Raw genomic sequence first — 15246 nt, forward strand, 5'->3', positions numbered from 1 at the left:
TATATTGACAGAGAAGTTGAGCAGAACCATCTTAATACCTTATAAGTAGTCCCTCAATCCAACAGTGGCAACTTTAATTTTCAGCCACCGCAGTCAACCTTACTGCGACCTCTTTGCATCTTAGCTGAACAATGCATGCAGCAGTTACTTTGACCTGCCCCCCCCCAGAAATTACCCACAGGCCTCCTTTATGCTTTTTCCCTGTAATGACCAAATGTATCCAGAAAGCAAGAAGGTGCAAGACCAGAGTGATTCTCATTGTTCCTTTCTGTCCCTGACAAACATGGTTCCCTATCCTGTGGCCTCTACTAGTACATTTACCCTGGATGTTGGATATAAAAACAGATATTTGGACTCATCCATATGTATTGCCTTCTCCGAACCAGGAGTCCATTGACTCTAGCCAGAGATGCCAGGCTCCCACCTTCAATTGATCTTATTATCTCAGCATCTCAAAAACAATCCATAAAAAAGGTTTACTAGAGCAAATGGAAAAGATTTTCCTTCTAGGCTATGTCAAAAGGCATAGATCCTTTTTCAGACCCATTCATTCTATATTGGAATTTCTGTCTGAACGTTTTCATAGCAGCTCTAGTTTTTCTATTGTTAAGATGCAAATGGCTACAATTTCTAATTTCCACATAGTTCAAAATGACACAGCCATAGTATCTCTAAAACTTTCTAAAGCCTTTCTGAGGGAACATTCCTTCTGTGTATTCCAATTAGAGACCCGGTGCCATAAAGAGATATCACTATTTTGCAGCAAGTTTTAACTCAATCCCTCTTTGAACAAGCTGCAGTGGTGGACTTGAAATTTCTCACTTGGAAGACAATCTTTCTTGAGGCTGTTACATTGGCCAGACAAATTTCAAAGTTACAAACCCATTCTTGCAAATCTCCTTGCCAAGCTTTTCTCAAAGATGGAGTTTTCTTCAGAACTAATGCATTTTTCCTACCTATAATGGCATGTGAGGATAACTTACACTGATCAATTCACGTACCAGAGTTTTTCCCAGATTTTCAAACAAAGGGGAATAAAGGGAATACATTCTGTACATGTTGGATGTCCATTGCTTAGATTCTACCATCACAGAACAAAGCACTTCAGAAAATCGGACCAATTGTTCATTGCTTTTTCTTGAGCTAAATTAGGCAAAGCGTTCTCTGAAGTAACACTTTCAAGATGGTTATCAGATTTTATTTCTTTTGTATACACAAAAAAGGGTTTATCTCTGCAAACAAAACCCAAAGCTCATACAAGGGCCATAGCCATGCAAACAAAACCCAAAGCTCATTCCACAAGGGCCATAGCCATATCTACAGCCTTTATAAATAGGTTCCCTATTGATGATATTTGTGCTGCTGCAACTTGATCAACATTACACACTTTTCTATCTCACTATAAACTGGATGTACAATCTAAATCACGTTCTTCCATTTGGTTCTACCTTTCTCAGAACGCCTTTCCTTGATACCACCCAGGTAATAACAGCTTGGGAATCTGTCCAATGCATTCAATAAGATGAAAGTAGACAGCATTGGATACAAAAGTTATGTATTTATCATAAAGGTAGATCCATATCTTATTTTCTTCTGGTTCAACCTCCCTCCCTTCTTCCGTTTCCAAAGTAGAACCTAGTGGCTTCTGGCCACTGAATGGACCTCATTTGTATCCTATCTGTGAACAGTCCTATCAGACGTTTGAGTCATTTTTGGTATGTTCTACAAAGCTTGGTACCCTAGGCTATAAGTTTTAATTTGGTAGGGCAAAGTCAATCTGAAGTACTAAGGTTGAGTGGAGGGAATTATGGCTAAGGAGAGAGTCAAAGCCCTGGATCTGAAAACTTCAGGAATGGTGCCAAGGATCCAGTTGGATCTGACAACCCATGCATTGAACTGAACAAAAGTCAGACAACACAGATCTATTGTTATGGTGAGTACATAATTTTCTCATTTACTGCAACTAGAATTTCCTAAACCTACTCAAGTTCCTCTTGTTCTTCCCGATTAAACAATGCTTTTATTACAGCTTGTTGTTCACCTGACAGCCAGTCTGCTACCCCCAAGAAAGCAGATAGTTGTAAAATGTTCCTCAAAATTTGCATTCTAAATCCAGACCAGCCCTTGCCATTATTTCTCAGGTAAACTCACCTGCTGCTAAATCATACCTCTCAACCTAGAAACATCAAAAATCTGGACAAAGGCCCGTGAAAAATAGGTACAAATCTGTATACTGATTAACATAAAATTTGCATACATAATTACATAATCCCACCCACTCCAATGGAATTGTGGGATGTCAACTTTCAAACGTAAACTGAAGAACAGACAATCAAAATATGGCCCCAGAGTCCCCCTACAGCCATTCCAATGTCCCATTACTTGGCTATTTCACCCCATTTACAATAAACACTAATGTCCTGCTTTAATTCTACAATGATTTGGATTGTATTTTACATTTTATAGCACAAACACTAATAGACATCTGCTAAACAATACAATACAGTCTCACAATGAAAATAGACTTAGCATTAAAACTCCTCTGCCCTTGAAACTCACATTGACTGAAACTGCATTGAAACACACACACACACACACACACACACACACACACACACACACACACACACGTTATATTCTGAATAATTTAAAATGCACAAACACACAACTCTAATCTAAAAGCCACTTAAAGTAAAGCAACTCTAAAAGCCAGTTAAAGTAAAGCAATGCTGAATCACAATAAAATACACACAAATGCTGAATCGCTTAAAATGCTCAAACACACAACTATAATCTAAAAGCCACTTAAAGTAAGTAAAGCAACTCTAGAAGCCAGTTAAAGTAAGTAAAGCAATGCTGAATCACAATAAAATAAATGAACTTGCACCAGATAAAAAGACAGCCACCATGAAATCAATGGGTCAAGGATTAAACACATACTACATATTTCAAGAATGAACTTAGCCAGACAGTTAAAGGAGGGGGAACTGCAATGGTTGAAAATACACACACTATGCAACAACGGCAATAAATAAATGAACTTACATGACTTAGCAGCATATAAATGCATCAATTATGCTCAAACACAAGTTAGAAGTGGAGGAACTGCAAATAAAATGGTCATGGTTGAGTAGACACACACTTCCTTTCAGGGATACACTTCACTTACACTTCCCAAGACTTTCTGGACAGCTTGCTTTACCACTGTTATCAATTCACTCAGACCTTCTCCAAGTAAATGATGAGGTACTGCTGCTGAACTTCATGAGGTGCCAGAGGTACTGTGCCATTTATGCTGATAGCTGTGTTGTCTAAATAGATGTTGTAGCCACCAATGACATTCAGCTGAATTTGCACATAAAACTACAAGCATACACGTACTGTATACAGCTATGATGCTTCTAGTAAAACTTATCTTCAAATCCTCCCAGATTACTAACTTGTTTAATGGCCTATTCTTAAGTAAAGCTGTAAGACTTTCTGAGTTAAGTGATTGCACTATGGCATCCCTTAGAGTAGGAAGTATTGATAACATAGGTTCATAGGTAGGTACTAGGCTATTAGCCCTAGGGCCTATATATGCCTAGCCAAAAAGGTACCCTGGCTTTCGCCACCCAAGAAAATTATTTTCCTGTGCCCCTGTCGAGCAGAGCCACAGAAGTGATCTCCGGGGTGAATTTCCTATTTCCCATCCAATCAAGATTTTTCTTGGAGTGCTAATGAAGAGCTTTGTTTGATATAGATAGGCAGTTTGTTCCAGAGTATGGGAAGTCTCTGGGACAGGAATCCATCCCCTCCAGCATGTTCTGTTTATTGTGGTGACAAAGTTTAAGTCCCTGTAGCGTGTGGCTCAGAGGGATTGGGATTTCTTTAAGTGGAGCATGTCCAACAGCTCTGGGTTTGACATAGCTTTGTATGTTAGGCAGACATCGCCTCTGAGTAGGAGATATGTGATGGAGTAAAGCTGGAGTTTTTGAGACGGTCTGCGTAGGGCATCTGTTTGAGGCCTGTAATCCTCTTTGTGAGGTATTTCTGTGGCCTTTCCAGTTGTTGTAGATGTCTTGTGATTTACATACCAAAAGGGACGTTGAAGTCAATAATAGGTCTAATGAGTGCCATGTAGAAGGGAACAATGACCTCTTTTTTCTGGATGAGAAACTTTTTGTGATAAGGTGTGCCACATAGAAGGATTTCCTGACTAATGTGGCAATGTGATTATCAGAGGAGAGACTGCTGTCCACCTGTGTCCCAAGGTCTCTTATCACACTTTCAGTGTTAAGTAGACTACTGCCTGTGTGGTAGTTCATGGGTACAGAGTTTTTACCAAAGGGGATGACAATGCACTTTTTGGCATTGAGCTTGAGGCCATGGCTTTGACACCAGGCATCTGTCTTAGTGAGGCCTTTTTGTAGGATGTCCACATAATTAGGAGTTTCAGTTATGGCTCCTAGTTTGCAGTCATCTGCGAACTTCATTAGACAAAGATCTTCTGTGTTAGCCTGTACTTCAGAGAAGTAGATACCAAACAGGAGAGGACCCAGGACTGAACCCTGTGGTACTCCACTTGTCACTGGTCTGATGTTGGATTTGGAGTCTGCTACTTTCACAGTGTGGGTTCTGTCAGTGAGCCAGTTGGCAACCCATCTTGTGACATAGGGATTTATACCTAGTGTAGTGAGTTTATCTATAATTCTAGAGTGAGGGATAGTGTTGAAAGCCTTGGCGAGATCTAGGCAGGCTGTGTGAACCACATTAGCCTTGTCTACGGCTTTGGTGACTGCTTCAAAGAAGTATATCAGGTTTAGGAGACATGATCTGCCTTTTACAAACCTGAACTGGGTGGGGTCCAGAGTTTGGAGATTACCAATGTCTTTGTTTATAAGTTACATGATGATATCCCATGGCCTTGCATACCAGGTTTATCAGGCTAATGGGGCAGTAGTTCCTGGGGGTCTTTGGTGACTCCCCCTTTGTGGAGTGGGATAACCGTCATTGTGCCCCATTCAGTGGGCACAAAGCCTGAGGTGAGGCTATGACTGAACATGGTACTTAGGTGGGGTGCCAGTTCGTTCTGCAGTTCGTGTAGAATGCAGCCTGGGATGTTGTCAGGTCCCATGAATGCTGTGTTCTTGGCTTTGGAGAGTGTGTTTTTTTACCTGTGTAGCCATGGTTACAGGAACTTTGCATTCTTCCGGTATAGAGATGGGCCCTTTAGGGGGTGAGAGGGGGGTAAAATTAGCTCTGAACCTATCTGCCAGGATGTTGGCAATTATCTGTTGGTTCTGTATATTTAGTGCCATTGTGCTGTAACTCAGAGCAGATCTGAGTGCTGCCATTGAGATTCTTGACATAGCTATAGAATTCTTTGTGGTTGTCCTTAAAATCAGTGGTGATTTTGTTTTCATAACTAGCTTTGGAGGATTTTATGAGGGAACTCAGCTTCTTACTGAGGCTGACCAGGGAGTTCCTCCAATCATGGGATTTTACTTTTTTTTGCAACAGTTTCTTTCTTCTGTTGTACAGTTTGTTTATGGCAGGGGACCACCAGATTGGCTTCCTTTTTTGGAGGATAGCATCTTGGTTCTGTTAGGGATAGCACGATCCATGCACTCGTGTAAGTGCTTGTAAAGTGCATTTGTGTAGGATTCAGCAGTCGTACCTCTATTGTCCATCTCCATGGTTGTGGTGAAGTTTCCCACTTCTGTCTTAAGAAGCGTGAATTTGGCTTTGGAGAAAATTTTTATGGTGGTTTCCCTAATGGGGGGTGGGGGCGGGATGTGGATGTCTAAGGTGATTAGCTTGTGGTCGGATCTGACCAATGAGGAACTGACCTCTGGTGTAGAACATTGGTTGCCCATGTTGGTAATGACCAGGTCTAGGATATTGCTGCCCCTGGTGGGAGTGTGGATAAGTTGATCCAAGACGTTGGAATTTATGAATTCCAGAAAACATTGAGCAAAAGAGTTGGTACGTGAGTAGTTTCCCCAGTTAATGGTGGGGTAATTGAAATCACCCATTATTAGGGTGTTGGGCTATACCCTAATATTTTCCAATGTATCAAGAAATGAGGAGTGGTAATCCTGGGGCATGGTGGGGGATCTGTAGCAAGCTACAATTTGGATTGTGGTCTTGCCCAGAGTTAGTTGCACTTGGATAATCTCAGATGCATTATGCTGAGTAACTAACCTGGAGATGTGGATATCCTTAATGAATAAGGACACGCCTCCGCCTTTAGTGTTTTGATCCAGGTTAGGTGGCCAAAAGGTGTGGTATGAATTATAGCCTGATAATGCAGGGGTGCTGTCTGGAGCCTTGAACCAGGTCTATGTCACTGCACAGATGTCGATGTTCTCCGTTTTAAGGAGTACCTTGAGTGAGTGCATTTTGAGGTTTAGACTTCTAACATTGAGTAGCACTACCCTCAGATTTTGCTTGGTTGTACCTGTTATGGTGGTGAATTTGTCATTTGAACCTTGCCTAAAAAAGGCACTATAGGGGTGGCAAGAGCCTTAGCCAGGATCCGGAATCCCAAGGGTGACAGGTGCAGGCCATCTCTGGCAAAGCATCGTGGTCTGTCGATCATGTCATCCCAGGCAGACAGATACTGGATCCTCTTAGAATGACTCTAGAAGCTTAGCCAATTGTTGAAGTCAAATCATTTTGTCCTTGTACTGTGGCATCATTCTGGGTGATGGCAAGATGCTACTCAGGGCTAGGGTCATACCTGCCTGGGCTGCAAGATCGAAGAGCTCCTCCATGTCTCTTTTCTTGTAGTCCAGGGAGGTACATCTCGGGTCATTCACGCCAACATGGACAATGACAGAGTCATATTTGTACTTGTTGTGGAGTGACCTGAATGCGTGCATTATGTGGCGGATCCTGGCACCCGACAGGCAGCTGACAGTAACTTTCTCGTTGTTTAGCCTGGTGAGTGGAACATCAGTGTGCCTGACTATAGAGTCAACTATGACTAGAGTGGTGGGTATGTTGTGCCTTATGGGCTGTGGTTGAGTGGCACACTGAGTTTGTGAGCTATGTGTCATTTGGGTTGTGTTTGGGGGGTGGAGGTTGCTTGCATTTCTGCTTTGGAGGTCTCTGTTGCATGGGCAGATTTTTATTGAGAGCCCCCATGAATGTAGGTGTGCGTTCTCTGTTTCTGTGTGTGTGTGTTGGTGGTGTGAGTTTTGAGGGACTATGTGATGAGTGTGGTGTGGTGCAAGTGTTTACCTTCTCCTCTTGACTGTCTAGTCCAGTCTTGGGTGCATCTCTCACAGGTTGCAGTGTTGGATGATATGCTAGAAGTCCGTTGATTGCTCGAAAAATGATACTGCTGCCGTGCTTGAGTAATATATTCTGCTGCTTCTCATTCTTGCATTTCTCTAATTTTCTTCTGTGTGTACTTTCCCAAAACATAAACTCCTCAGATAAAAACACCTGCAACTATAAATTTCCTTTTATGCCGTTTTATGAAATTCCACGTCGACTTCAGCATTTCCAAGTGCTGTGTCCCTGAGACAGCCCAAAAACAGAAACCAGCTAAGTATCAAACCAAAACCCTCTAACCCAGTTACCTGCTTTGAAGCCACTACAATGCCTTTCACTCCTGTTTTCCACTAAATGAACTTACATGACTTAGCACCAGATAAATGCAGCAATTATGCTCAAAGAACTTAGCCAGTTAAGGGGAGGAACTGCAGATAAAACGGTCGCAGATGTGATTGAGTAGACACATGGCAATAAATAAACAAACTGACATGATTTAACACCTGATAAATACAGCAGTTATACTCAAACACAAGAACAAACTTAGCCAGCCAGTTAAACGAGGAGGAACGGCAGATAAAACAGTTGTGGTCGAGTAGACACACTATGCAGCAGTAGGTCAGAACTGCAGAACAATTACACTTAATAGCTTGGCCAGCAGATAGACACACAATACACTATAGAGCCGTGGCAGGTATGAGTACAACAGATACAGTTGTGTTGTTTTTCCTCTTACCTAGAGGACTCTCCAAACTTTAAATTATGCTGCGTTGCCACCATCGCTTGTTATACTCCCATTTCCCCTTAACAGGCTCTACTGCAACAGGCAGGAGCTGATGTCATCACGCACACCCCTATAGGCTGGTGATGTGTGCTGACATCAGCCAAACATTTAAAGTGGTAATACCACCAAAAAAGAAATGACCAGGAAATTAAGGGGGGCACTCGGGAATTCATAGTACCACAATATTTTGGCCTCAAAACTGGTAAATACTGATGACTTCGCTATGGTTGAGAGGTCTGTGCTAAACATCTGGTTCATGCCAATCCCTCATCTTCTGACAAGGAAGGAAACACTTTAAAAAAATTAAAAAAAAAAAAAAAGGATGGGAATGCTTTGAATAGATTTGAAAAAAGTGTATTCTTCTGCAACACATTTTTAGAATTCTCTTTTGTCAAGCTCATATGTTAAAGTTTATGCTTGCCATTTTTGAGAACATGAGGAACAATATGGAATTTTTTTACTCATCTAAGAAAAAAAATATCTTTGTATAATCTGATTGCTTCTTAGGTTCATAGGTTGGTACTAGACTACCAGCCCTAGGGCCTATACAAGCCTAGCCATAACAATTCCCTGGTTATTTCTTCCCACACTATTTACTTCCCTGGACCCCTGTCTAGCAGGGCAACTGACGTGATCCCTGGGGTGAATTTCCTTTCTCCCATCCAATCATCAAGGTTCCTTTTGAAGAGGGCCAAAGAGACACTCTGCTTGACATGTATGGGCAATCTATTCCAGAGTCTGGGGAGTCTCTGGGTCAGGAACCTATCCCTCCAGCATGTTTTGTTTATTGTGATGACAAGGTTTAGATCCCTGGAGCATGTGGCTCTGAGGGATTGGGATTTCTTTAAGTGGAGCATGTCCAATAGCTCTGGGTTTGACATGGCCTTGTATGTTAAGCAGAGATCGCCTCTGAGTAGACGATATGCGACAGAGTATAGCTGGAGTTTTTTAAGGCGGTCAGCGTAGGGCATCTGCTTTAAGCCTGTGATTCTTTTAGTGAGGTATTTCTGTGGCCTTTCCAGTTGTTGCAGATGTCTTGAGAGGTACATACCAAATGGGGTGTTGTATTCTATAATGGGTCTAATGAGGGAGGAGTACAGTGGGACAATGACCTCCTTTTTTCTGGATGAAAAGCCCTTAGTGATGAGGTGTGCCACATAGAAGGATTTCCTGACTGTTGTGGCGATGTGGTTATCGAAGGTGAGACCACTGTCCACCTGTGTCCCTAAGTGTTTTATCACACTTTCAGTGTTTAATGTACTGCCACCTGTATGGTAATTCACGGGTACATGTTTTTTTCCCAAAGGGGATAACTATACATTTCTTGGCATTGAGCTTGAGCCCATGGGTCTGGCACCAAGCATCTGTTTCTGTAAGGCCCTTTTGTAGAGTATCCACATCATTTGGGGATTCAATAATGGCTCTCAGTTTGCAGTCATCTGCGAACATTTTTAGCCAGAGTCCCTTAGTGTTGGCCTGTACTTCAGAGAAGTAGATGCAAAACAAGAGTGGTTCCAGGACTGAACCCTGGGGTACTCCACTTGTCTTGAGCTGGATTTGGAGTCGGCTACTTTTACAGTGTGGGTTCTGTCATTAAGCCAGTTAGCAACCCATTGGGTGATGTGGGGATTAATGCCCAGCTTAGTATGTTTATCTATGATTCCAGAGTGGGGAATGGTGTCAAAGGCCTTGGCAAGGTCTAGATAGGCTGTGTGGACCACCTTACCATTGTCCATGGCTCTGAAGACTGATTCGAAGAAGTCAATCAGGTTCAGGAGGCAAGACCGGCCCTTCACAAACTCAAACTGGGTGGGGTCCAGTGTTTGAAGGTTGCCAATGTCTTTGTTTATAAGTTCCATGATAATACGCTCTATGGCCTTGCAGATAAGGCTCATCAGACTGATGGGACGGTAGTTTCCGGGATCCAAGGTGGATCTCCCCTTGTGGAGTGGGATAACTGTAGCTCTGTACCACTCAGTGGGCACAAAACCTGAGGTGAGGCTATGATTAAACATGACACTTAGGTGAGGTGCCAGTTCATATTGTAGTTCATGTAGTACACAGCCCGGGATGGCATCTGGTCCCATGGATGCTGTATTCTTAGCTTTGGAGACTGCATTTTTTACCTATGTGGCCGTTATTACCGGAATTTGGCAATCTTCCAGTATTGAGATGGGCCATTTAGGGGGTGAGAGGGGGTTGAAGTTGGCACTGAATCAATCGGCCAGGATATTGGCAATATCCTTGGGATCAGTATATTTTATGCCATTCTTTTTTAGCTCAGAGCAGATCTGAGCATTGCCATTTAGATTCTTGACATAGTTATAGAATGCCTTGTGGTTGTCTTTGGAATCTTTGGCAATTTTGTTTTCGTAACTAGCTTTGGAGGATTATATGAGGGATCTCAGTTTCTTACTGAGGCTGGTAAGGGAGTTTTTTGCATCCTGGGATTTTCCTCTTTTCTGCAACAGTTTCTTCCTTTTGTTGTAAAGTTTGTTTATGGCAGGGGGCCACCAGATTGGCTTCCTTTTTTTGGATGAGAGCATCTTGGTTCTATTTGGGATGGCACGATTCATGCATGAGTATATGTGCTCATACAGTGACTTAGTGTAGGATTCAGCAGTTGAAATTTCAGTTCCCATCTGCATGGGTGACATGAAGTTTGTCACTTCTGACTTGAGTAGCATGAAGTTGGCTTTGGAGAAGTTTTTTATGGAGGTTTCCTTACTGGGGAGTGGGGGTGGGATGTGGATGTTAAGGGTGATTAGCTTATGGTCAGACCCGACTAACAAGGGGGGGGGGTGACCATAGGTGTGGAGCATCAATTTCCCATGTTGGTAATGACTAGGTCTAGGATATTGGAGCCCCTCGTGGGACTATGGATTAGTTGATCCAGGGCGTTGGAATTTATGAATTCCAAGAACCACTGGGCAAAGGTGTTGGTATACGAGTAGTTTTCCCAGTTAATGGCAGGGTAGTTAAAAATCACCCAGTATTAGGGTGCTTGGTTCTATCTTAATATTTTCCAGTATGTTTAGAAAGGTGTAGTGAGAATCTTGGGGCATGGTGAGGGATCTGTAGCAAGCTACAACTTGGATTGCAGTCTTACCTAGCGTTAATTGCACCTGGAGAATTTCAGACGCATTGTGTTGGGCAACTAGCCTGGTGGTGTGAATATCCTTGGTGAATATTGACACTCCTCCACCTTTAGTGTTTCGGTCCTGGTTTGGTGGCCGAAAAGTGTGGTAAGAGTTGTAGCCTAGTATTGCAGGGGTGCTCTCTGGAGCCTTGAACCAGGTCTCAGTTACTGCACAGATATCGATGTTCTCCATTTTTAGGAATGCCTCGAGAGAGTGCATTTTGAGGTTTAGACTTCTAGCATTGAGTAGCATTACCTTCAGATTTTGCATGCTTGTACCTGTTGCGGTGGTGGTTTTGTCCTTTGAACTTTGCCTAAAAAAGGCACTATAGGGGTGGCAAGAGCCTTAGCTAGTAACCTGAATCCCAGGGGCAACAGGTGCAGACCATCTCTGGCAAAGCATCGTGGTCTGTCGATCATGTCGTCCCAGGCAGATAGATACTGGATCCCCTTTGAATGACACCAGAAGCTTAGCCAATTGTTGAAGTCAATCATTTTGTCCTTATATTGTGGTATAATTCTGGGCGAAGGCAGGATGCTACTCAGGGCTAGGGTCATACCTGCCTGGGCCACATGATCCGAGAGCTCTTCCATGTCTCTTTTCATGTAGTCCAGGGAGGTACGTCTCAAGTCATTCACTCCAGCATGGACAATGACAGAGTCATATTTGTACTTGTTGTGGAGTGACTTGAGTGTATGCATTATGTGGTGGATCCTGGCACCCGACAGGCAGCTGACTGTAATTTTCTCCTTGTTCAACCTGGTGAGTGGGACATCAGTGTGCCGGACTATAGAGTCAGCTATGACTAAAGTGTTAGGTATGTTGTCTTGCCTTAGGGGCTGTTGCTGGGTGGCACACTGGTGCTGTGAGCTATGTGACACTTTGGTTGTGATTGGTGTTTGTTTGCTTTTCAGCTTCAGAGGTCCTTGTTGCTTGGGCAGGTTACAGTTAAGGGCCTCTACATATGTGGATTTAGTGTTGCTATTTGTGGGTGTTGGTGGTGTGGGTTTAGAAGGGCTATGTGTTGCTTGAGATGTAGTATGGGTATTAACCTTCTCCTCTTGACTGTCTAGCACAATCTTGGTTGGAGAGAGCTTTGCTTTCATTTTGGCTATGTAAGTGCATCTCTCACAGGTTGTAGTGTTGGGTGGTAGGAGGAGAGAGTTGTCTGTGTACATGAGGCAATTGCTGCATTGCCCCAGTATGCCCAGATTCACCAGGTGGACAGGAGAAATCATCGGAAGCTGACCCTTGGAAATGCCTGGTTTGGTGCTTTTTTTTGGTAAAGTACAGGAGCTGTTTTCCTTACCTTAGCAAGGTACTTTGCAATTTTAGCCTGTTTAGTGCCTACAATTAATTTCTCCTTATTAACAAGGAGAGTTGAGTGTTTGTATCAGTTTAAGGCTTCCTAGTGCTTTCCAGCAGGTATTAGAGCAAGTGCTAGTCACAGGGATGCTTAAAGGTGTGTCAAGTGGCTACTTCCTCCCTCCTTGAAATGTGATTCATGATTTGACTAATCCTATCCAGGGCTGCTGCCACTGCTACTATTACAACAAAGTTTCCTTGGTTGCAGACACAAAATCGTCCTGAGGATTAAAGCTGAAATTCTGAATTTTCTGTTGGAGAGGTGGTGTTTGGATGATCTGCTTCTAGTGGCCTTTAAGAAATGTGATGAGAGAGGCAAGCTAATTCAGGAGAATTTACAGAATTTCAGCCTTCCTTCTCCAAGTTTGTCAAGGAGCTTAGAACTACATCTATAACTTCTAAGAAAAAGCAAAATAAGCAGACATAGCAAGGTGCTAGTAAGCAGACTTTTAAAATGCAGGCAGGTGCCAAGAAGAAAGGAGGTACCCACACCGACTAAAAGATAGTCTAGTAAGTCTAAATGGCTATCTTCAAAATCCTTCTCCCCTTCCAACATTGCTGGGCCTTTAATCCTTATGAAAAATTGGAACCTCCATTTCTCTCTATGTCAACAGATAGTTTTAGACAAATAGGGTCTGAAGGTAATTCATCCTGAATACAGATGGCACTGGGAATCTCTCCCTCACTTTCAAGGAATATCTTCTCTTCCACCAGATCAAATTTCTCTTTTCCATCTTGTCATTCAATCTGCTGATTCAGGGGGTTATAAAAGTAATCCCTCCTCCTCAAATAGGAGAAGGGTTTTATTCAGGAATGTTTCTGGTGCCAAGGAAAGGAAATTCATGGAGCACATTTCTGGATATTTCCTTTCTAAAGCAGTTTGTGATAGTGTCCATGTTCAAAATGGTATCTCTTCACAGCCTGTTATTTCTCATTCTGCATTTAAGTGTTCTGGTGATCTTAGATTTAAAATATGCTTGTCATCAATACCTATAGCTCCTTAAGGTTTTCTGTGTTTTTATTACACTTTTACACTTTCAGTTTTCTGTATTACCCTTTGGGCTATCTACTGCTCTACTGGTATTTGCAAATTGTTTAGCTCTAGTGATAGCCTACTGCAGGCTGTAAAGTATTCATATTTTTCCTTAATTATCATAGGATCATAGGAGGTTACTAGGCTAGTGGCCCTTATATGCCTAGCCAAGAGTTTAGCCCATGTTTAGACAAATTAGCACCTGATGCCCCTGTCCATCAGGGTTATGGGTGGAATCCCAGGGGGTATTTTTTTCTGTTTCTCATCCAGTTATCCAGGTTGCACTTAAAAAGGGGTAAAGAGGTACTCTGCTTGATGTGGAGAGGGAGTCTCTTCCATAGATGGGGGTCTCTGGGACACAATCTGTCCCACCAACAAGTCTTGTTGACGCCACAGACAAGGTTGAGGCAGCTTGTACTGGTTACTCAAGTGGAGCTTGACTTGCGGATATGCAGCATTCCCATCAAGTTGGGGTCCGTGATCACCTTGTATGCCAGACAGAGGTCACCTCTGAGGAGTCTGTATGAAATTTAGTAGAGGGATAGGGCTTTTAGACTATCTGTGTAGGGTAGATGTTTGAGGCCCTGGGTTCTCCTGGTGAAGAACCTCTGTGGTCTCTCCAGCTGCTGCATGTGCTTTGCAAGGTACATGCCGAAAGGGGCATTGTACTCAGTAATGGGGCTTTATAAGTGAAGAATACAGGGATGTTATGACCTCCTTGTCCTTGGATGAGATACCCTTACTTATGAGGTGGGCCATGTAGAAGGCTTTCTGTACAACAGAAGCAACATGGTGGTCAAAAGTCAGGTTGCTATTAACCTGGGTGCCCAAATCCCTCATGACTGATTGCATGCTTAGGACGTTATTATTGTGATAATTTGTGGGGACATCACTCTCCCAAAGGGGATGATGATGCATTTTTTGGTATTCAGCTTGAGGCCATGTTTCTGGCACCAGTCATTTGTCTGAATGAAACCCTCTTGGAGAATGTCCACATCACTAGGGGAATTGATAACAGCACCCAGTAGTCATCTGCAAACTTGGTCAGCCATAGCCCACTGGTTTCGGCCTGCACCTCAGAAAAGTATATCCCAAATAACAGAGGCCCCAAGACCAAACCCTGGGGTACGCCACTTATTACGGGTCTACTGCTTGAGATGGCTTCCCCTTTTTTGACTACATGGGTTCTATCAGTGAGCCAGTTTGCTACCCATCTGGTAACATATGGATTGATGCCTAGTTGAGAGCGTTTAGCTATTATGCCTGAGAGGAGAATAGTGTCAAAGACTTTGGCCATGTCAAGGTAGGCAGTGTGCACCATCTTTCCCTCATTCATGGCTTTTGTGACTGTCTCAAAGAAGTCGAGCAAATTTAGCAGACATGACCTCTCCTTCATGAAGCCAAACTGTGTGGAATCGAGTGTTTGGAGGTTGTCAATGTCCTTGTTAATGAGGTCCATGATAATCCATTCCATGGGCTTGCAGATCAGTCTAGTTAGGCTGATGGGTCTATAAATTCCCGGATCGGTGGATGCTCCACCTTTGTGTAAAGGGATGACAGTGGCTGTCCTCCACTCAGCTGGGATGAAGCCAGTGCTCAAGCTTTGGTTGAATAAGGTGCTTAATGGTGCTGCAAGTTCCAGCCTGAGTTCATGTAGGATG

The 15246-nt window shown here is 43.0% G+C and overlaps 1 protein-coding gene and 1 pseudogene across 1 annotated transcript in view; one reads left to right on the plus strand and one right to left on the minus strand.

Moving 5' to 3' along the window:
* ANKRD42 (ankyrin repeat domain 42) overlaps positions 1-15246 on the plus strand; it is a 1245350-nt gene that overhangs the window by 1169322 nt on the left and 60782 nt on the right. The gene's annotated exons all lie outside the window — the stretch shown is intronic.
* Positions 2703-7492, minus strand: LOC122802000 (annotated as a pseudogene).

Source organism: Protopterus annectens, chromosome 5.part0 (genome assembly GCF_019279795.1).
Source record: "Protopterus annectens isolate FY-2018-M chromosome 5.part0, PAN1.0, whole genome shotgun sequence".
Lineage (NCBI taxonomy): Eukaryota > Metazoa > Chordata > Ceratodontiformes > Protopteridae > Protopterus > Protopterus annectens.